Source organism: Chelonia mydas, chromosome 16 (genome assembly GCF_015237465.2).
Source record: "Chelonia mydas isolate rCheMyd1 chromosome 16, rCheMyd1.pri.v2, whole genome shotgun sequence".
Taxonomy (NCBI): domain Eukaryota; kingdom Metazoa; phylum Chordata; order Testudines; family Cheloniidae; genus Chelonia; species Chelonia mydas.
Window position 1 is genome coordinate 24,796,047 of NC_057857.1, and position 22,681 is coordinate 24,818,727.

The following is a 22,681-nucleotide window of genomic DNA, read 5'->3' on the forward strand; positions in this document are numbered from 1 at the left end:
ACACCTCCATCACTGCACCGCATTTGCTAAATCATTGATTTTAAAATGGCCATTTAAATATCTTATTGCATGAAGCAAAAGAGGTAGCATTAATGACTGGGAAGCTAATCACCACTGATGCCCATAGGCTAAAATAACAATATGTGCAGTCATTGCTGTCCAGAGAGCATAAGAGAAGGGAAACTGACCATACCTGCAAAAGGATTTATGCTGTGTGCGATGCTCACTTTGGCAGAGGCGCAGAAGGGGACAAAGGAGTGGTCCGAGAGGAGAGTGCATCATTGAGCTGCATTGGCTTTGGCACTGGTGCATTATGAAACCTATTGGTGTGATTGTTAAAAGCATGGGGAAACTACTGTCTCCAGTTTCTTAACCAGTTCCTAATTCTGAACAGCAAATTAGACATGAGATTGGGATGCAAAAGGATCACAAAAAAGCAAATGCAATTTTGGGCTTTGCAGTCAAAGAGGCATCTCATCATTAAAGAGCAGGGATATGAGAGAGCAACTAGCACCCCCATACTCTGGCACAACTAAGCTTCTTCCTTTGCTTACTTCAGAATGTCTATTCCATGAAGCATTGAACGTACTGTAATCAGCTTCCACTCGGTACTGTATCTTGTACCTCACGCTCCTGCCTGCCTTCGGACGATAAACTCTTTAAGGAAAAGATATGTTAGTGGTTCAACAGACTGTACAGCCACTATATACTTGCAGTGCTATGTAAACCATTAATAACACTCCAACTAGATATCTCCCTACCAGAAAGATGTAGACGAACTGGAAGGAATTAAAAAGCAACAAAACTGTTAAGGGGCTGGAGGGACTGACTGAAGAAGGGACTGGTTACAAGCACAAAATCTGTATAGCTCGACTAATTGCCAAATGACGGGACACATCCAAACAGGCAACCAGTATCTGAGGAGCGCAAATGCCAAGGAACAGGCGGGATCATTTACTGTAGCTCAAATGTTATAACCAGGAGTAACTGGCTGAAATGAAGGAAATGAACATTTAGACTGAATATTGGGGCAAATTTCCTGACAGCAACATGTAATAGTGAGGTGCTGGGCTGTATCCCCACAGGAGGGGTTGGGCCCCGATTTGCTCAAGACATCTAAAATGGCGTGGGCACAACAGTAAGAAATGTCTTCTGGAAGATGGACTTGATCTGACTGGGGATAGACCAGTTGTGACCTGCAGAAACAGGTCTTTCTAGCTCTAGCTTCTTCTTAGAGTACAGTGCTATTGCTCTAGGATGGAAGCAGGAAATTCCAAGGTCTTCTGACAGTATTTGAACATGAAAACCAGAGACTACAGTCTCTGCAGAGTGTGAATGGAAGGGTGTGACTGCTTGCTGGTTTGCAGTCTGTGTTCATTACATAATCTGAGAAGCGTTGATTGGGTAACTGCCTCCCACCCCCTCCAGCCAGAGGGTCACAGCCGCGGCCACCTCCTCACTGTTGCTCTGCAATGAGGTCACACCCACTACGTATACAGTGTTAAAATGAGGCCACCACAAGCCCCAGCACAAAGACAAGATTTGGGTAGCTATTATTGTACATTTGCAGTTTAACCTCAAGTATCATTTCCACTAGAAACAAAATGTCCCTTTCATGGCAGGGGCCTCTGCCCCATCTCAAGAATCTGAGCCTCCTTCAAAGCCCGAGCAGTGCTTCCATTTAGGGGAAGTGGTAGGACTGGATCATCCTGTACCAAGATGCAGGTGATCAGACTGGGCCCCATTCCTAAGAGCTGATCTCTGTAGGGCCAGGCTGCTCATCCAGCAGAACACTGCTTTAAGAAGCTCACGGTTTTACATCAGGAAATTCGGGGATAATTGTGGTTTAACTTTCATTTAACGCAGGGAAATGAGGGACAAAGACTGTCCTTAGAGCATTGACAGGAGCCTGGAGAGGAGGAAGGGGCAAAGGTGGTCGAGAAAGAGAAACAGAATAAGAAATCCACGTCAGCCTGATGAGAAACAGTCAAGCCCAGAGAGCCCATGCAACCACTGCACCTGTGAATCTGACATTTCTGTGTGCCAAAGTAGAGACAGTATCCCATTCAGATGCAGAAGCATTTTAAGTAATTTGTCCTTTTCTATTGTGCAGTTAATTTTTTTATTGGAGGAGGAGGAGTTTTGTAAAGCATGAAGCCTTTTAAGTCTCTCCTCCTTCCTGCAAAATTAAAACATGACCCTTCTCAGCATCGGCCGGGTCCTGTGGCATTAAGGTTTGTAACAGGACAAGCTTTGCCCCTTCCACTCCACATTCCAAGATTTAGAAGATGCAGATTCCAGCATATTTTGTTTCAAGTGTAGTGCACAATGGCTCAGTAACGTCTGTTGGAACCTGATGAGGCTGTGGGGGTAGATGGAGTATCCAGTACAGATAATGCGTCTGGAGGCATTATGCCTGAAGAGAGAGATGGCAGGTACAGTGTCTCCAAGGGCACAAGGGGAAGCGTGCTTACCAACCATCCTTACTACACACCTGCAGCTGCTTCTCAGTGCACAGGCAGATGGACCATGAACAAACATCCATCCTAACCAGATGCGGCACCCAGTGCTGCCAGAAGCATGAGCGGCCAGCTCTGTGGGTGAGGCTGAAGCCTGTCTGTGTGAAGCCTCAGGAGGAGAGACCAAATAGGCGGTTTTGTGCCCTGAGCAAGAATGGGATAGTGGAATCTCCCAAACAATGAGCTGTGTGGATGACATTGCCCTGTCAGACAGTGTCTCCACTGGTCCCTCTGGGGAACCTTTCCATCTGCAGATCTGAGATTAGTAGGATGCCCAAACTGATCTGGTCTCTGGACTCAAAGATCAAACAGATGCAGCCAAAGAATTTAATGCTGAGAGGTCCTCTGTAGAACCGGACCCAGAATGCCCACTCCACCCACCAGGTTTATTCTTTCTGATTTAGGGTAGGCTGGGTTAGGGGGGTGTGGTGAACGGCCAGGCGAGCCAGCACTAGGATGGAGGTGTCAGTTCACCATACTTGATTGTGATGCACAGCAGGTCAGGTGACTTGTAAGTGATGAAACTGGCTGGCAAAGGGCTTCTTGACCTTGACCCTGGGTTACTCAGAGTGAGTTGGAGCACTGGGCTTTATCTCTTTGGGCCCTGTACGGGGTGACCGGGTGCTGAATGCACCTGCTTGGCCATAGCTGAATACTAGTACCTGCCGCACAACACAGACATTGTGACATCCCCTACCCCTTGATGTTCCCGTCTCTATTATTTTCTGTGGAAGGTTAGATGGCCTCTGAAATGGGCTGTTTGGATGAATGTAGTCACCTCTGACATCAACCACAGTAGATTTTTTTGTTCAAATGCAGGATTTTTGCCTCTAGTGAACTAAAGATGAGTGCAATGCACATGGGGAACCACTGCTTCAGAACCAAAATCGTCAGTAGAGACAACATGCAGAATTAAAGGTTAAACATCGATTGTACATTTTATAAGTTAATATTTGCAAAATACCTTTTCCACTCTAACCTGTCAAGTCCTGACCTCAGGGTCCTGGACTTCCCATGTTAAAATGATGACTTCACACACCCCTTAAAGCAGGGCAAGAAATGCTCTTTTAAGTGGTGGTGATGTCATCAGCTGCTCCAGGAAAATCACCGAAAACCCTAACTTCAAGTCCTGGCAGGTACAACACCATGAAATGATATTCAAATACTTTGCTTTAAAGATGTGATTATTTATATACATTTTGTACCTACATGTGTACTGTAGAGTCAAGATTTGAGATCTTACAAGATGGCAGGGGGACATGAGTTTATTTTCTGTGAAGTTTTTCAGGCCTCCTTTTGTGAGCATGAGTTTCTTTCTTTCTCTTTCTTTCTTTCTTTCTTTCTTTCTTTCTTTCTTTCTTTCTTTCTTTTCTTTTGTTTTTCCCCTTCACAAAAAATGAACCCTTGAACAGGTTGCATCTTGCGGTAGGTTGGTCTGATCCAGTTCATGAATGTTCTGGGAGGATTCTATTGGAACAGGTCAGCCAATTCCTTCTCGGATACCCACCGTGGCCGGCAGAAGTCACTAAGGTTTCTGTCTTACATCCTTTCTATAGTATGTATGTAAGACACCACTTATAGCTTACTCAGGCTGTGGCACTGAGGACGATGCTGCAGCAGGATGACTTCAGCCAGCTAGTAAGAAAGAGAACTTACTGCAGTGTGAAATTCTGGAGAGTTGTTTGAGGCCAAGGCCATGTCACCCAGTGGGACATTTTCAGATCTGCCAAACCCAATTCATTGAAGGGATCTGTGCTGGAGTAGCATGTCCCGGGTGGGATTTAAACAAAGTGCTTGGAGGCAAAGAGCTGTGTACATTTGGCAGAGATGACTACCAAGTTGTGGGTCGTTACATTTTTTTTAAGAACCCTTTCCTGCGATGGCTAATCTCAGAAACAGCCGAAATAGAAGTCGCCCAAGGCTCTGATGAAAACCCTAGCGGCATCATTTCTGGGATCAACCCCCAGCTCACACAGAATCTTTATTTACTATTTTTTTAAAAACCTTGATTTTTTTTCTTTGCCTGAGTTTTACAGCACGACAGAAAGAAAAAACCCAAGTTGGTATTGATCCTTTAAGGTTAAGATCTTGGTGCACTTAAATTATTCTAACCCAGAGAGTTTGAAATTTATAGTCCCTCTTGAACCTCCCTGCCTCACCAGCTTCCCTGGGAGGACTCTGCTGCAGGCTGCATGCCAAATGCAGTAAAATTTAAAGAGGTGAGAGAGAAACTTCCCAGAAAATATAAACATTTCATGGAAATGAAATAAGTCTTCCCTTATAGGAACTCACCTCAGCAAGCTTTAGATAAATGGAAAGGTATTCAGAATTGTAAGTGGATATAAAGTGTGGTGTTTTAGATACATTTGTTTATGAGCAATGCAGAAATGAGTATTGTCTTAAGACCACAGAGTCACACAGCAAGGGCCTGTCAGCCCCTTCCCCCACCCTCCATCCCCCAAGTCAGTAGTGAGCACTAAAGCAAAATTGCAGAGCCAATTGGCTCTGTTTTATGCCTTCCCCTAGGATGGATGGCAGCCGCACACACCTCCGCCCCCCCACAAGAACATATCCCCTGCTTGCTACGATCCATAATACATGAACTCACATCAGCACACCCAGCAAGGGGTCTGAAGTATTCCCCAAGTTGAGAGATAGGAACAGCAAATGAACAAGGCACTGGAAAGTATTTTCCTTCTGTGCCCATGGTCTCTGGCTTACCCAGTGCAGAAGGCACCCATTACTGCACACCACCAACTGTGGAGAGGAATAAAGTGTTAGCATTAGAGGGGCCAGAGTCATGTTGGTCAGGCACCAGCTGCAGGGGCCTGTCTTCCCACTTTCTACACCTTGCAAATTCATTATATTTGTGGAGGGTCCAGGCGGCAGCTAGCGAAATGACAGACTGGGAACAAGAACCAAGATTTCAGAGGGAAGTTCTTTGGCTGGGACAATGCCAGAGAATCCAGAGGCCAATCCCAGCTCAAAAATGCAATATTTGCTGTGACTGCTGCTAAAACTGCGCTCTGTCGCTCTGAAGATCTCTGAGCCAACGCTTCCACATACAGCAGTTTGACCAGGTACTCTGTTCTCTCTCTTCAATTCTAGGAAACCACAGAAGTACTGAGCATATAGGAAAGCTTGAGTGGGTTACCCAGTCCATGGTGGGTCTGCTGGCGGGTCCCCTGGCACATCCCACTGCACTGGAGCCAGATTGATGTCACCCATCCATGATAGTTCAGTGTCTAGTCTTATCCCTTAATATTGCCAGCAATAACTAACTACACCTTCCTTGGGCTGGATTGCCCAAGCTACCATTAGAGGTAAGGCTTTTCATTATAGTTAGGCTGAATATTACCTGTCCTAGAGTGAACTGTTACATCTCCTCCCGGAGATTGACCTTCCTAAGCCCAATTGCTTCACCTCCACCCTCTCCTCTCAAGTCCTTTCCCATCTCTCGTTGTCCTCTCTCTTCTCAATCCTGCCCTGTGGCTCATGCCTTGCTCTCCTTTTCTTATATTGATTTACACTCTTTGGGGTGGGGACTCAAGGTGGGATTTTCAAAAGTGCCTGAGTGAGTGAGATTCCTAACAGCCAATGAGAGCCAAGGGTGGTCTGGCACCTAACTCACTTAAGTGCTTTTGAAAATCTCACCTCTAGTGTTTATTTGCTCACCAAAGGGCCAGTGGTTTGAGCATTGGCCTGCTAAACCCAGGGTTGTGAGTTCAATCCTTGAGGGGGCCATTTGGGATCTGGGGCAAAAATTGGGGATTGGTCCTGCTTTGAGCAGGGGGTTGGACTAGATGACCTCCTGAGGTCCCTTCCAACCCTGATATTCTATTATTCTATGATTTATGGGGCTAATTAAATTAATTAATTAAAATAGTAATAACTAGTGCTGGCATCTCACCTCAGTCTTCTTTTCTATTGATCTGAACATGATTCGCTCACAGAGCCTTTCTCCTTAGAGTCTTGTTCATTGTTTTTGTTGACGTTCCCAAATTTTTAAATTTGCCTGTTTTTGTAAATGAGACACCCTGTACTGAGACCTAATCATAATACAATCGTTGCCTACACCATTTATTTGCCTGTTTGCCAAACATCACAGAGTTAGTCCAGCTGTGAGACGCACTCCCTGTGGGGCTGACATCCCAGGCACCATCCTCATGTCATGCACACCCCTTGGTCTGGTGACAACAATGACTGTAAAGAATCTGGGTCAATAGAACAAGTGGCCATTGGCCTGACATGCTGCAGCAGCTGTTTCTGTCCATCTGGCTGAGTGCTCACTTACATGAAGAGTCTGCATTCTAGTCCCATCACTGGCTTTCCCCCATAAATTGTTAATTGGCCTGTAAGTGTGTGGTGGCCTGTGTGCATGCAAATAAAACATTGCAGTTACAAAGTGTGCCTTCAGCCATGCTCATCACGTGCTCTGGTTTAACAGGTAATGGACCGTTTGCAGGAAAGACGAGCTAGTGGCCAGGATAAAAATCACAGAATTTCACCATCTGTTCCAGAGTTTTTATGAACTCATCCCAGCCAGGACTTTGTCAAGCCTGACCTTAAAAACTTCTAAGGAAGGAGATTCCACCACCTCCCTAGGTAACGCATTCCAGTGTTTCACCACCCTCCTAGTGAAAAAGTTTTTCCTAATATCCAACCTAAACCTCCCCCACTGCAACTTGAGACCATTACTCCTTGTTCTGTCATCTGCTACCACTGAGAACAGTCTAGAGCCATCCTCTTTGGAACCCCCCTTCAGGTAGTTGAAAGCAGCTATCAAATCCCCCCCTTCATTCTTCTCTTCCGCAGACTAAACATCCCCAGTTCCCTCAGCCTCTCCTCATAAGTCATGTGTTCCAGTCCCCTAATCATTTTTGTTGCCCTCCACTGGACTCTTTCCAATTTTTCCACATCCTTCTTGTTGTTTGGGGCCCAAAACTGGACACAGTACTCCAGATGAGGCCTCACGAATGTCAAATAAAGGGGAACGATCACATCCCTCGATCTGCTGGCAATGCCCCTACATATACATCCCAAAATGCCATTGGCCCTCTTGGCAACAAGGGCACACTGTTGACTCATATCCAGCTTCTGGTCCACTGTAACCCCTAGGTCCTTTTCTGCAGAACTGCTGCCGAGCCATTCGGTCCCTAGTCTGTAGCGGAGCATGGGATTCTTCTGTCCTAAGTGCAGGACTCTGCACTTGTCCTTGTTGAACCTCATCAGATTTCTTTTGGCCCAATCCTCTAATTTGGCTAGGGCCCTCTGTATCCTATCCCTACCCTCCAGCATATCTACCTCTCCTCCCAGTTTAGTGTCATCTGCAAATTTGCTGAGGGTGCAATCCACACCATCCTCCAGATCATTTATGAAGATATTGAACAAAACCAGCCCCAGGACCGACCCTTGGGGCACCCCACTTGATACTGGCTGCCAACTAGACATGGAGCTATTGATCACTACCCGCTGAGCCCGACAATCTAGCCAGCTTTCTATCCACCTTATAGTCCATTCATCCAGCCCATACTTCTTTAACTTGCTGGCAAGAATACTGTGGGAGACCATGTCAAAAGCTTTGCTAAAGTCAAGGAACAACACGTCCACTGCTTTCCCCTCATCCACAGAGCCAGTTATCTCGTCATAGAAGGCAATTAGATTAGTCAGGCATGACTTGCCCTTGGTGAATCCATGCTGACTGTTCCTATGACTGGATCCAATGAATTATCATCAAATAATCATTTCTGTAGCTCCATAAAGACGGATGGTTATTCTGCGGTGAAGACTCTGGACTGAGACTCCAGAGATCCAGATTTAGTTCTCAGCTCTGTCACAGAGCCCCACTGTGACCTTGGGCAAATCACTGAGGGTACATCTACACCCCAATAAAATGCACGTGGCTGGCTGAGGTCAGCTGACTCAGGCTCAGGGGGCTTGGCCTATGGGACTGCAGAATTGCAGTGTCGACGTCCAGGCTTGGGTTGGAGCCCGGGCTCTGGGATTCCGTGAGTGGGGAGGACCCCAGAGCCCAGGCTGTAGCCCGAGTTCAAACATCTACAGTTCAATTCAATAGCCCTGCAGCCTGAGCCCCATGAGTACAAGTCAGCTGACACCAGCCAGTAGCAGGTGTTTTATTGCAGTGTGGATGTACTCATAGGGCCTAATCCAAAGCCCATTGAATTTAGTCCATGTCTTCCCCTCGATTTCAATGGACTTTGGATCAAGGCTTTTGTGTCTCTGTTCCTCAGTCCCCCAGCTTTCAAATGGGTTAATACTCCCTTTCTCCCACCCTTTGTCTGTCTTGTCCATTTGGACTATAAGCCCTTTAGAGCAGGGACTGACTCGTACTCTTTGTTTAGTGAATATGTGATGGGGCCCTTTATCTTGGTTGGGGCCTCTAGGTGCTACTGCAATAAGAAAACCCTCCAGTGTCCAGGGTTTTTACCAGAGTGGATAGGATGTGACCCCACTCCGAGGAGCTCACGCTCTAAGGTAGGAATGAAGACATGAAAAGGCACAGAGACGCTGGCGTTCCCCCACATTGTAGTTGATAGGTTGTGATGTCTGAGGGTTGGGTTTTTATTTTTCAAACAGATCCTACAGAAACGTAAGAACAGGGCGCTGATTTATCTAGCAGCTTAACCCTGTGGAATGTTTTGACACCTTGCACTCCTGGGGAACTCAGTCAGTGATTGCTCGGCTCCGGAGTTTGGTAAAAGTTCATATTTTCCATCCCAAATTTTTCTGAGGCCTGACGCTCGACTGCCAGCAGGTCCCAGGCGATTCCATGCTCAGTAGCTGAACTTTAGCTTGCTGTTCACTGACAGCAAGGAGGTTTCTCAGATTGTCCTTTTGGAAAGAGTCTGCATGGAAATTAGGTAGAAGGTTTAAAAGAAAGAATGTCACAACCTCCCTTTGAGAAGGAGACAGTGCAGCAGTCCCATCTGCCTACATGCAAAGGGGTGGGAAATAACCCAGGGGAGAGTCAGTCTTGGCCACAAATCTTCATTTCAGCATTCTAGCCAGCATCCTCCTCATCAGTCATTAGCATCATGATTCGTGTGGAGCCACAGTGATTTTTGCAGGGTGAAGCAAAGGATGTACTGGAAAGGTCCAGAAGCAGTTTAGCGACTAAATCCTTCATCCCACTGCTGTGTGTCCCATGACACGTCAGCTCACTCAGGACAGCTATATTTTTCAGCACTCGTTAAACATTTTGTGAATGAATTTAGTGTTCATACAAGGGAGATGTTGTTACTCTAGCTGAAGCCAGACAGGCAGGTGTTTTGGCAGCCCTAGCCCCCAGCTCTGCCAATACACCTAAACTATGACCTACAGCTCCCTCTGCTGTAGCCATCCCCCATCCCTACAATAGCTCTGTCACTGCCCTACAGTCTTCTCCTCTCCACCCCGTTCATATCAGTCCTGGCCTGCACCTCACTCCTGCCCCACTCCACACCAATTCTGATCCAGCCCAGGGCTCCCCACACACCGTTCTGTCATTGCTCCTCATTCTGACCTTCAGTGCCTCCTGCTATTCTGGTAAAGCAGCATTTCAGCGTATCTGAGCATGGACACCAGGTTGTACATAGATAATACCAGAGGGAGAGAAAGCATTCTCCATCCTGCTCTTTCGTTTAACCATTGATTTCTATTCTGGGATGCACTGTCAGGCTTTCTTCTGCTTTTGGGACTGAAGTGAGCACTGCAGAGTGATCTAAAGATCAATAATACAAATAAGAAGAAGATGCCTAGAAGAAAGGTGCTTGGGGAGGGCAGACCAGAGTCTTGGGTCTGCTGTAGAAGACGCTCTTTGTGAGGCTCCCTCATGCTGACCACTGTGCTCTAGTAACTGTCAGACACCCAACAATCACGACATGTCCTGGAAGAAATGAGAGTCCCTGAGGTAGAATGGATCGTACCAGGTCTTGAACTGGACCACAGGGAGCCACTGCAGTTCTGGAACACTAGTATAATATGCTCTCTAGCTTATCATGCCCGGGAGATAGGCTGCAACATTGTGTACCAGTGCTGGCTTCATCTTGAACATTGCATCTAGATCCAGAGTGATTTGCAAGAGTCCAGCTGGCCGGTGTTCAGTGCATGAGCTACAGGTGGCAAGTTGCCTTCCCAAAGGGATGGACAGCCAAAGGGGGAGTCAGCTGCGTTGTGACTCCCACTGTTTGAGTGTCCAGTGTCAGTCCCCAGACTAAGACCCTTGTTGATCATCAGACACCCACACAGCTGTCAATGCGGCGAGGTTTGCGGATCCCTGTGCATGAGGAAGGACATTTAACTCCCAAACTCATTGCAGCTATAAGAGGATACTCAGCATCCAGCAACTTGCGCTGATGCAGACCAGCAAGCTGCCGTTCCCCAGAACCAAAGTCATCCTCATCACACGCCTTCTCCTCCAGGCATTTATGCCACTCCCATCACCATGGCTATGGTCCTGCCCCACTGTCTGCCCACCTGCTAACAAGATGGAGAGTTTGACTATTGCTTTGGGCCTGTTCCTCCGGTGCTTCCTTTCTCAAAGGGATTCTCCGTGAGGGTGTCGGGAGCCAGGCATGTCTTGGTTCTCAGGAGCATGTTGTAGCATTTCTGAGAAGCCACCACTTAGAAATTGACTGGATATAGTGCAGAAACACCTCTGAGCAGGAGCACTGGAGGAGAGGGGGGAGAAGCTGGGGCTTGCTGTCACAGTGTAATATATGTGCAGTATCCTGAAGGCAGGGATGGGGAAGGTGGAGGGATTGCAGCAATGCTGCAGCGTCACTTTGGTTTGTGACATATTACATCCAGGAGTGAAGGAATTGCCTTGTAGGGAACATAAATCAGTGACCATTCTCACCTTTTAGAAAAATCTAAAGTTTGTATGAATATAATTATACTCTTGATGCAAATAAAACAAGATATGACAGATTTAGAAGGCGGCCACTACTAAGCTAGTGCTATAAAACTTCAGTAAGTGACTAGTGGTTGGCAGGAGGTTCAAAGAGGACTCTGCTCTCCCTAGACATTGATATTGTGCCCAAAATATCTCTTTTAGAGCTCTTTTTGCTGAACTTTACACACACTTTATACACTGAAAATTAGCTGACTTTGCCTTGGACCATGCAATCTATACCCAGTATCTCTGGGGTGACAATTTCAGAGACCCAAAACCTTTCCCTTAATCTGCTTGCAGGATAGCCGCTCCAAAGGGTTTGGTGCTCCTGTTTCTTGAAAGTGATTTTATCATCTTCACCATAATTCCTAAACCACAGTCTAACAGAGTCAATATTCCACCTTCTTTCCAGGGTCAGGGTTTGCTCTGTCACCCTGAAACATTGCTTCACTTCTTCTCTGCATGTTCAATACATCAGTACACCATACTCAGTTAATAGAGCATTTATCATTTGCTCATACTGCATGAATGTCAGCTCAGCAGTGAGCTGGGGTTAGGCTCCTGTGAGCTTCCTTCTTGCCCAATGGTTCTGAGGTGGTGGCGCTCAGCATGTGCAACTCCCACTGAAACCAGTGGGAGCTATGAGTAAAGCCTCAGCATCTTTGAAAATCAGGTCACTTGTCTAGTAAGGCTCCCACGTTTGAAAACGCCACCCTAAGTGACTCGCCGACAACAATCAAGGACTCAATGGCAAAGGTCGAATTGAGAGCTGAGAGCACCTGGCACCCAGTCCTGCACTCTGATCTCTAGCACTCTGCTTTCTCAGTTAGCCAAGAAGCTTTTAAAATTTGCTGGTAATGCTCTGAAATTTGGGTGTATCAGAGTGAACGGCTTTAAATCCCAAACTGTTTTCTGAGCAAACTGCTGTCATCTCACATTTATAACAAAGCAGTGTTTGAACTGTTTGAACTCATGGACAATAACACATCTCCCAGGATATTATAAAGACCCCAGCTTTCCTTACTGAACAAAATGTTCATTATCTGGACGTTTCGGGGATAGCAGCTGGCACAGACCTGCGGGAGGACTGCCCTACCCAGGAGCTTGCCAAACTGCTAGATTCTTTAGCGTTAGAGACAATTACAAAAAATCTACTTCCTTCTCTATTTCAACAGTTACCCTGCCTCTCACAGCCTAGACACTAACCAACGTAATCAATCACCACGACTCTGCTTTGAGATAATGTTCTGAGCCAGAGTTAATTATAATGGTGAAGTCTTCAATGGTACGTTTAAGCAAACTATAATTATAATAGGTTACTATCTATGACACCCTTCAACAACATGCACCTCATCACTAGGTCTCCCACAATATGTTATTGTAATTTCTGGCCAGCTGTGCTACATTTGTCTCTTAAGTGAGCACATTTCCAAGCTGCTTTGGGCTGACCTCGAAAAATGCATGCAAATTAAATTATCCCATGCACATGCTGCTGTTTGAAACACCAATCACTTTGGGATTGACAGTCAGGCCTCCACAGTGATTGGGAGGGTGGATTAAGGAACAGTTCAGTCTAACACAGGTCAGGACTCCAGCACCCTGCATTGCTTTTAGTGTACTAAATAACGTGCCCCGTTTTCACACATTCATTTTTACCATTGCATGTAAGATAAACAGAGATACCCTGACCCTCAGAAAATGCCAGGTGTCTGAGGTGCTGCTGGGCTTTAATTTAAGTGAAAAACTGCCTCCACCATTCCCCTATGCCAGGGCCATGATAGTAGCAGAATCAGGTGGCTGCAGGATCCCAGGAAAAACTCTGCAGCTGGGGTTTCCTGTGCCTCAGTGCAGAATTCCTTTACAGATGAGATGGGTTGGTTGATGCTGCTGTCTGTCTGGTGAGAATGCAGTTCAGGTTTTGCCGGAGCCCTGAGGATGCCATGAAATGGGGTTCCAGCTGCTCCTGCAGCCAGCCAGTGAGGGATGCTAATATCCTGGCTATGTATTATCCGTGGAGTACCAACAGCACACTCAGTGGCAGCATGGCCCTGGTCATAGCGGACAAAGGACAGTGGAGATGGGGCAGCTCAGGCTCACAGCAGGAGGCCCCACTGCACAGAGGCGTGAATCTCTGTTATTTTCCCACTCATCATCTTGTGTCCTTGGTGAATTATCAGCAATTAATGCCAGTGCATATTGCTCCAAGGTGACCAGCCAGGAGCCTTCCATTGAGGGTTGGGGGTGCACCACAACACACCCACACACGGTTACCAACACAGCCCTTTGCATCCAGTCACCCTGCAAACTCTACATCGCATATTAAGTTCTAGAATATTTCTCTTGCATGGTGGGACAGGGAAGCAGCATCCTCGGCCACACAGGGATGCCCGACTCATCTGCTGATCAACCCCGTTTGCAGGAGTTGGAACTGTGAGTACAAATGCTTAGTCCCTGTGGCAGGTGCAGCTTTTCTACTCCCCCGGCACCAGGAGAGGTGATTGTGACCCCTGGATCAGAGGGAACGAGGGTCAGAGACAGGGAGAGAGAGCATGAGCTGGGTTTCTGTTCCATTACTCTTCCCAGAGTTACCATGAAAGCCAAGCCCCATGTGGTACGGTGGACTAGGTCTGGAGGCCCCCTGCTGGAGACTTCGTGGTCCTTCATCACCTGCCCCAGAATAGAGCAGCGAGAAATCCTCCAGGCAGCCTAGAGTGCTGCAGAAGAGAGGCCAGTCAGAGGGGCTGCGGGAGCAACCAATAAGAGGCCAGAAGGGCCCTATATAAGACAAACAGCAGAGCAGAGAAGGGCAGTTGTTGTGTGAAGCTTGACGAGGGAGGACTGGGTATCTGGCTGGCTAGACGAACAGCAGAACTGTGGACAGCTCACTGCAGAGAGTTCACCAGACAGAACTGAGCCCAGCGGAGGCTGCCAAAGACCAGGTGCCTGGCTGGCTGGCTGGAGTAGCAGCAGGACCATGAAAAGTTCAGTGTGGGCAGGCTGAGCCCAGGACCTGGCCAGACCAGGCGACAGTACCAAGATCGGGCCTGCTGGTCTGGTTGCAGACTGAGCCCAGGGAGGACTGCTGAAAAAGACACCAGCTGAGAGTACTGAGTTGGGCCCTGGCTAGGTGGCTGAAAAAGGCAGTGCCTCAGGGAAGAAGCCTTAGAGCTATGGCCCCATACAAGGGCTGACAAAGAGCTTTGACTGTATACTTCGGAAGGGAGGACAGCATGTGTGGCTCAGCTAGAAGGCTGACCTGCCAAAGATCAGCTGAGAGAACAACCAGTCGGGGGTACTTGCGGGACGCAGGTGCCACCCTGATGTAAGACCAAAATATAAAAGCAGGCTCATATCTGAGAGAAAGGGGGTCACCCACGAGAGGCGGGTGCTGCCCTGCTGAAAAGAACTGTGTTTGCAGGCACTAACGGCCAGAGAAAAGGAGGGCATGCAGGAGAGATGGATGCTGACTATGTTACACCCCAGAACAAGGAGCAGCTGACATGTGGAGTGGATATAGAGCAGGGTAAGAATGCCAACTGCTCACTCAGTGCATTCAAGATGAGTCGACATGCTGTTGAAAAATCTCACCTTCCTCGGGTCACCTCAGCAAAAGGAGAGGGAATATCCCTGGGTGCATCCAGTGCAGGCTGACATGGGCATCTTGTCATTTCTGTCCTTGCCATGCCCTTGTCTCTTTCTCCATTGAAGGCCACTCAGTCTTCACCTCAGCCATAATCATGAGAGCCAGCTCCACTGTAGCTGCTTTCAGTCTCTGAGCCATATTAAATTTCACCAAGTCATTCTCTGTTTTGAGAGTAATAAAATTTTGCAAATTGCCCATTTTTCAACCCTATTGAATAAGACTCTCTAGTAACCTAATACAACCCTGTGCCAAACAGCAGGCACTCCAGCATTGTCTGCTGAATGATGGAGGGAGTGTTCCCCCAGGACTATGACTGATCTCAGTGGACATCACAGGTCTTTCCTCCACAACTGGGCGTCTGCAAAAAAGAAGAGTCCATGAGCAGCCTAGACTAGAGAGGCAGAGTGAAGCCAAGCACAAAAGATGGGTAAGACGTGCCAACGCAGAGCCTTCAGGCCAACTGGCACAGCTATTGCACCCGCTCTGCTACCATGGCAAAGGCTCAGCTCCAGTGCTAGGAGCACTGGGGTGGCTGCTCTGGTTCAGTGAAACAATTAATACAATCAATTACATTTCAAGAATGTCTTGTCGTGTGAATCATTGGGTCATTAATCTGAACAGCCCTAGTGTATAGTCCAACACCATCAACACTGCCTGACTAATCCCCAAGGGAGTAATTAAAAGAGAATCACATGGAGGAATGTGTAATGCATTATTGGATCCTAATAAATACAGCAACCCTCTAGTGCACTGACAGTGATTTAGAAAGGAGTTGCTAGATATGGTGGGGGAGGGAAGGAGAGAGGTGGGATTTGTTGCTGCTAATACTATGCTATTAATTTACAGAACAACATTCATACTCCTCTATCCCTTTGTACCATGAGAGAGGCTTACAATGTGGTACTGAAGTGAAGAAGGAGCTAAGTTATTTTGCATCCCATTTAAGTAGTTCAAGTAACACAGTACAAGCAACCAACTTCTGCAATAAAGGTTGTAGACTTGCTTACAGGCAGACAGCACACAGTGACCAAACATAATAGCCCTAATATCTATGAGTATGTAGATACAGGCATCTTGTCTAACTGGGCTAGCCCAGGGCTTGGAACAAGCACTCCTGGGTTCCATTTCCAGCTTGACTAATGATTCTGTTGTGGTTCTGAGTAAGTCACTTAACATCCTGCCTCAGTTTCTCATCTACTGATACTCTGTGGGTACTGAGAGTATTAATTAATGTTTGTACAGGGTTTTGGAGCTACCGGATCCTAGGCAATGCTAACCATTATTAAGGTAGGTTTAAAAGAGCAAGTACAGAAGTACTAGAAGAAGCACAGTCACCTTGTCTGTCCACTGTTGACAGGGCCTCATCCAAGAGGCAGATCTTGAAGTGGGGTAGTCGATGATAAAAGTAGAAAATAAATTGCTTTAAATCTTGGGCTGAGCTTATCTAACAACAGGTGGGGGGTAGTTTTGTTTGCTCTCTAGGGAAACACTCAGGTCATCTTTGGAGGTCTTAGTTTAATCTGAGTAATGAACATCTAACGTACATTGTGAAGGGAATGAAGTAGCCATCAAAAATCTAGAAACTAGGATAGTATTTGATTATAGTTCCTGTTGGCTGATAAGCAACTAAATATAAACTCCCTCCTTTTTGCTTTGTGCTTTATCTATCAGCATTGAATCTCTTATTCTGGTCAATATATTCTTCAGTAACTCATGGAAGTTTGAGATACAAAAGCCTGTTAGGGCATTTAGTCCATCCCTGGACCCCTGAAGCATAGAACTCTTCCTGCAGGCTCCACCTACGTTAACCTTGTTGCATTGTCACTGATGGCTTGCAGGGTAAAAGCACTGTCAATGTTCCTGGCTTGTTGCACTTAGGAATCCCCAAAAAGTCCCAGCACCCAGCCAGCCCCCTCCCTGCACTTCAGCAGAATCCACTGAGGAAATATTTCAGAGCTGGCAGCCGATTACCTTTCAATGGCAGAAGTGACAGACAGTGGATGCACACGCAAAATTCCAGCATCAGCTGGCGACCGTGATAGCTCTTTGCCATACCACAGTTTTTCCCCTGCTCTGCTGCTAGGAGACTTGTTGACTAAGCAGCTCTTTATATATTACATATTACACATATAAACCTTCATTCTAGGCTTTAAAAAGCTGTTTCTCGAACCCCAAGTGTATCTGCTTTTTTAAATTATAAACTAGGCTGCAACTAAATCAAACTATAGATAAACTTCTTCCAGTATCTTACTTGGTGCTTATTGTCTGTTAATCTGTGTATATTTACTGTGTAAGGTGAATGATTTTCAGTAATCCTAGTTACCTACCTTATGGCTAGCCAGGTGTGCAGAGTTCAGGTCGCCTGCCAGGCCAAGTCTGCCAAGCTCTTCTGAAAACTGGAGTGCTACTGTATTAGCAAAAGACAAAAACAAACACAAAAGAAGAAATTGTAGCTCCTTCAGGAACAAGTGTTAACCATGACTACAATTGAATATTATGCTTTCGTATGGTAGTAATGAGGTAATTGCACTGAATTATAGTACAGTGGCAGAAAGAATCACAACAGTCTCAAAGCCTCCCTCTCTCTCTTCCTCTGACCCTCTCATCTCCCCCATAAAATGTTTGTTTAGTTTCAGATCAAATAGCTCGACTTGGTGCTGAAGCCAAAGCTTTAGGGCAAGCACCTGGCTCTGATCCTCTTGGCCCTGGAAAACAAGCAGGATTTTCCAGGTCACTTTAGGTTGATGTAAAGTTCAAGAATAAATTAAAAATACCCCCCTGCTCCCGTGAGTTCAGACTTTAAAGGTATCTTCACCAGTGAGTTCCTGGGAGGGTGAACCAGTAGTAGCTGATGTGACTTTGCACTCCATATGCTTTATGAAAATATGCTTATGAATGTGAATATGATGTAACTGGAATATGCTTTATGCAAAAGGTCTCTTGTAAGGTGTCATTACAAAGCTTATAATCTACTGAGTGTGTTCATCCCATTTGTTTCCATGTGTTATTTCTAGGTCTGGAGTTAGGAGAATAGGACATAAACTTGTATTACTGATGTAAACGTATTAAGTGGAAGCCATTAAGGGTGCTTCAGAATCAATGACCTGTGAATGGTTCTGTTTACTTCCAAACCTTCCTGGGTACGTGTGGGCCAGCCCACAGGGAGTGGAGTCTAGGGGTCTTAAAGTGACATGTGACCATGTCACCTGATAATGAAATCCATCTTAAATCTGATACTTTTCCATTTAGAAGGAGGGCTGGGGACCCAGAAACACAAAAGATTCCCGCCTTGTGGACGGAGCAGGACAAAGGGGCGGCCAATCATGAGAAAGCCCCTGCTTACCACCTGAGATGTCTGCTGGAACTAACAAGGACTGTACCAGGGAAAGGATTGGGCCCAGACTAGGAAGGAGTCTCGTCTGTGAAAGAAGCATATTGGAACATCTCTGAGGGTGAGATATTACTTGTTATCAGTTTCTTTATGTATTAGGCTTAGACTTGCGTGTTTTTGCTTTATTTTGCTTGATGACTTACTTTGTTCCATCTATCATTACTGAAACCACTTAAATCCTACTTTTTATACTTAATAAAATCACTTTTGTTTATTAATGAACGCAGAATAAGTGATTAATATCAGAGGGAGCAGACAGCTGTGCATATCTCTCCATCAGTGTTCTAGAGGGCAGACAATTTATGCGTTTACCGTGTTTCAGCTTTATACAGAGTAAAATGGATTTATTGGGGTTTGGATCCCATTGGGAACTGGGTGTCTGGGTGCTGGAGAGGTAACCTGCTGAGCCGTTTTAGGTTAGAGTCTGCAGCTTTGGGGGTGTGGCCCAGACCTTGGATCTATGTTGCAGCAGACTAGCATGTCTGGTTCAACAAGGCAGGGTTCTGGAGTCCCAAACTGGACTCAGAGGTCATTCCAGCACATCAGGCGACAGTCCCAAGGGGATCTCTGTGACCAAACTCGTCATAGTTGAATCTCCAGAACAATCAGGGGGCCCCTCAAACCAATTCTTCTCTTAGAGGACTGAGCTCCCATCTGTACATGTGCACAGGAAAGGCAGGGAAACCAAGAGAGACAGACAGACAGCCTCGGAGGCAATAAAGCTTTCACCAGAAGAACTCTTTATTAGGGCTGTTGATTAATTGCAGTTAACTCACACGATTAACTCAAATTAATCATGATTAATCACAGTTTTAATCGCACCGTTAAACAATAGAATACTAATTGAAATTTATTACATATTTTGGATGTTTTTCTACATTTTCATATATATTGTATTCTGTGTTGTAATTGAAATCAAAGTGTATATTATTTTTTATTATAAATATTTGCACTGTAAAAATGATAAACAAAAGAAATAGTATTTTTCAATTCATCTCATACAAGTTCTGTAGTGCAATCCTTGTTGTGAAATTACACCTTACAAATGCAGATTTTTTTTTGTTATATAACTGCATTCAAAAACAAAACAATGTAAAACTTCAGAGCCTAGAAGTCCACTCAGTCCTACTTCTTGTTCAGCCAATTGCTAAGACAAACAAGTCTGTTTACATTTATAGGAGATAATGCTGCCCTCTTCTTATTTACAATGTCACCAGAGAGTGAGAACAGGCATTTGCATGGCACTTTTGTAGCCGGCATTACAAGGTGTTTAGATGCCAGATGTGCTAAACACTTGTATGCCCCTTCATGCTTCGGCCACCATTCCAGAGGACATGCTTCCATGCTGCTGATGCGCATTTAAAAAAAATGAGTTAATTAAATTTGTGACTGAACTCCTTGGGGAGACTTGTACGTCTCCTGCTCTGTGTTTTACCTGCATTCTCCATATATTTCATGTTATAGCAGTCTCGGATGATGACCCAGCACATGTTCATTTTAAGAACACTTTCACTGCAGATCTGACAAAACACAAAGAAGGTACCAATGTGAGATTTCTAAAGATAGCTACAGCACTCAACCCAAGGTTTAAGAATCTGAAGTGCCTTCTAAAATCTGAGAGGGACAAGGTATGGAGCATGCTTTCAGGAAACTATAGAACCCGAACCACCAAAAAAGAAAATCAGCCTTCAGCTGGTGGCATCTGACTCAGATGATGAAAATGAACATGCATCGGTCCGCTCTGCTTTGGATCATTATCGAACAGAACCCATCATCAGCATGGACGCATGTCCTCTGGAATAGTGGTTGAAGCATGAAGGGACATATGAATCTTTAGCACATCTGGCATGTAAATATTTTGCAACGCTGGCTACAACAGTGCCATGACAATGCTTGTTCTCACTTTCAGGTGACATTGTAAACAAGAATTGGGCATTATCATCTCCTGAAAATGTAAACAAACTTGTTTGTCTGAGTGATTGGCTGAACAAGAAGTAGGACTGAGTGGACTTGTGGGCTCTAAAATTTTACATTGTTTTATTTTTGAATGCAGATTTTTTGTACACAATTCTACATTTGTAAGTTCAACTTTCATGATAAAGAGATTGCACTACAGTACCTGTATTAGGTTAATTGAAAAATACTATTTCTTGGTTTTTTTACAGTGCAAATATTTGTAATAAAAAATAAATCTTTGTATTCTGTGTAGTGTTGTAATTGAAATCACTATTTTTGAACATGTAGAAAACATCCAAAAATTTAAATAAATGGTATTCTATTATTGTTTAACAGTGTGATTGATGGCGATTAATCTTTTTAATCGCTTGACTGACCTACTCTTTATATAATGTAGTATGGCGCTCAGCTACCGTGGGGATGAACACCAAAAAAAACGCCTAGGGAGACAGACACACCAGACTGAGGATGAGGTGTAATTCCCACACTGCAGCTTCTTGCCTGTATCTCAGTGATCAGGAACTGCCCTGGAATCAAGTGGCACCTGCTTTCCATGTATTCCCTCTCTGCCTGCACTGGAACCACACCAGGAATGTTATGCTGAGCAAGCATCTGACGCTCAGAAGAGAACAGTCCATCCTGTGCTGTGAGTTGGCAATATGGACACTGTCATTAGTCATTATCACACAGTGACAATGAGAGAGAGATGATGCTCAGGTTAGTGGCCCTGCATGCCCCCAATAACAGCTAGCACTGACTATGCAAGATGAAGCATTGTTGGCTGGTTGCAAAAATAAACTTTGTGGAGGGCGCACTTTATAAACCTAAACTCATGAAAATACATGAATAATAAATAAATAAATTACTCCTCCGCTCTTCCTGCTCCCTACTTTTAGGCAGGGTAGCCATGGTGAGAAGAGGGGAAAGAAATTACAGAACAGCAATGAAGATATGATAACAAATAAAGATGAATTTTTTCTGAGAATGAAGAGTACATTAAATAACCTTCATCTCCAATAGGATAAGAAATCTAATGCCAGCTTAAGTAACTTAAAAGTTGTTAGCAGTTATATATTACTGGCAACGTATTTTACACTAGGCAGCTATGAAAAAAAAGTCATAAAAATGCAATTAAATGTCTGAACTGTTGCTATTTTGGAAATTAAAACAACACACAGTATCCTTGCTGCAGCTTATATTACTTACTTATGACTTGTGCACAGTTATTTTCACCAGTTTAACCATGCTTCTTTTCCATAAAAATCTGTTGTTAATGGGTCACCGGGGAACTCTGAAAATAACAAGATCTTTAATAAAAAAATTAATAACAGTAAGAGCAAACTCAAGTTAGAAAGGCTGCTTAGAATACATTAAAGGTTCTATTTTGAAAGAAAAATATTTGCACAGAAAACCTCCACTGTTTGATTTTCTACACAGCACTGTGCAGCAGGTAAATCAAAACCACTATTCTTCACAAGAAAAAGGGCAGTCTCCAGAAGGGGCACAGCATATCACTTCTGGAGGTCACTGGAAACGCTGCAGGTTAGTCTTGCTGCTACTGAGGTTCTGAAATAAATTATTTCTTGTGATACAGTAATGTGAAATAGTAAGATCTGCCAAGTAACAAATCAGTTACATGTAAATTATTTTTACATTTAGACTCATCTGGTCATTAAAACTTCTAAACAGAGCACTGCTTCCAACTGCTTAGCCAGAAAAGTATTCAGCAGTTGATTCATTTGAGGTATCGGCCTGCTAGATAAGGGATATCAATTAAGAGATCCTGGAACTAAATCACACAAACAGAGCACGTTAGAGTATGTTGCTTTCTGGCAGAACACAGAGTTCTGCACCTCTGTGTGTTCAAAAGCTAATGATATGCATTCCCCAGTTCTTAACATATAGAATTTGTCAGCTCAATGTGTCAGCATGGCCTTCATCTAGCTATACCCTAGAACTAGATTCATAGTTGCCGCACACAACTTTAGAACTTCTGACATAAAATCTAGCTGTCAGGATAAGCAAACATAACCCTGCAGGCTATTTTCCAGGTAGTCTGTGCTGTCACCAGTGCTTCCTTTGCTTTGTTTCTCGTTCTCACGGACAGAAGTCTGTTTGCCCAGCAGTTACGTGATCCTGTGATGCACACATCAAAGGTTCGATTCCACTTGTGGTTCATGCCACAAAATTCCACAACACTCCCACAATGGTGTTAACAATGCTAGCACATGGAAGTAACAGGCCGTAGTAGCTCTTGATTGTACTATGGAATCAACTGA

The 22,681-nt window shown here is 45.0% G+C and overlaps 1 long non-coding RNA gene across 2 annotated transcripts in view; it reads right to left on the reverse strand.

Moving 5' to 3' along the window:
• Positions 1 to 22,681, reverse strand: part of LOC114019749 — a 218,544-nt gene that overhangs the window by 103,786 nt on the left and 92,077 nt on the right. For both annotated transcript variants that reach the window (XR_006286183.1, XR_003564748.3), the window contains exons 2-3: positions 21,609 to 21,693; positions 17,383 to 17,462 (exon numbers count right to left, since the gene is read on the reverse strand). This is a non-coding gene — a long non-coding RNA (uncharacterized LOC114019749). The remainder of the gene's footprint in view (positions 1 to 17,382; positions 17,463 to 21,608; positions 21,694 to 22,681) is intronic.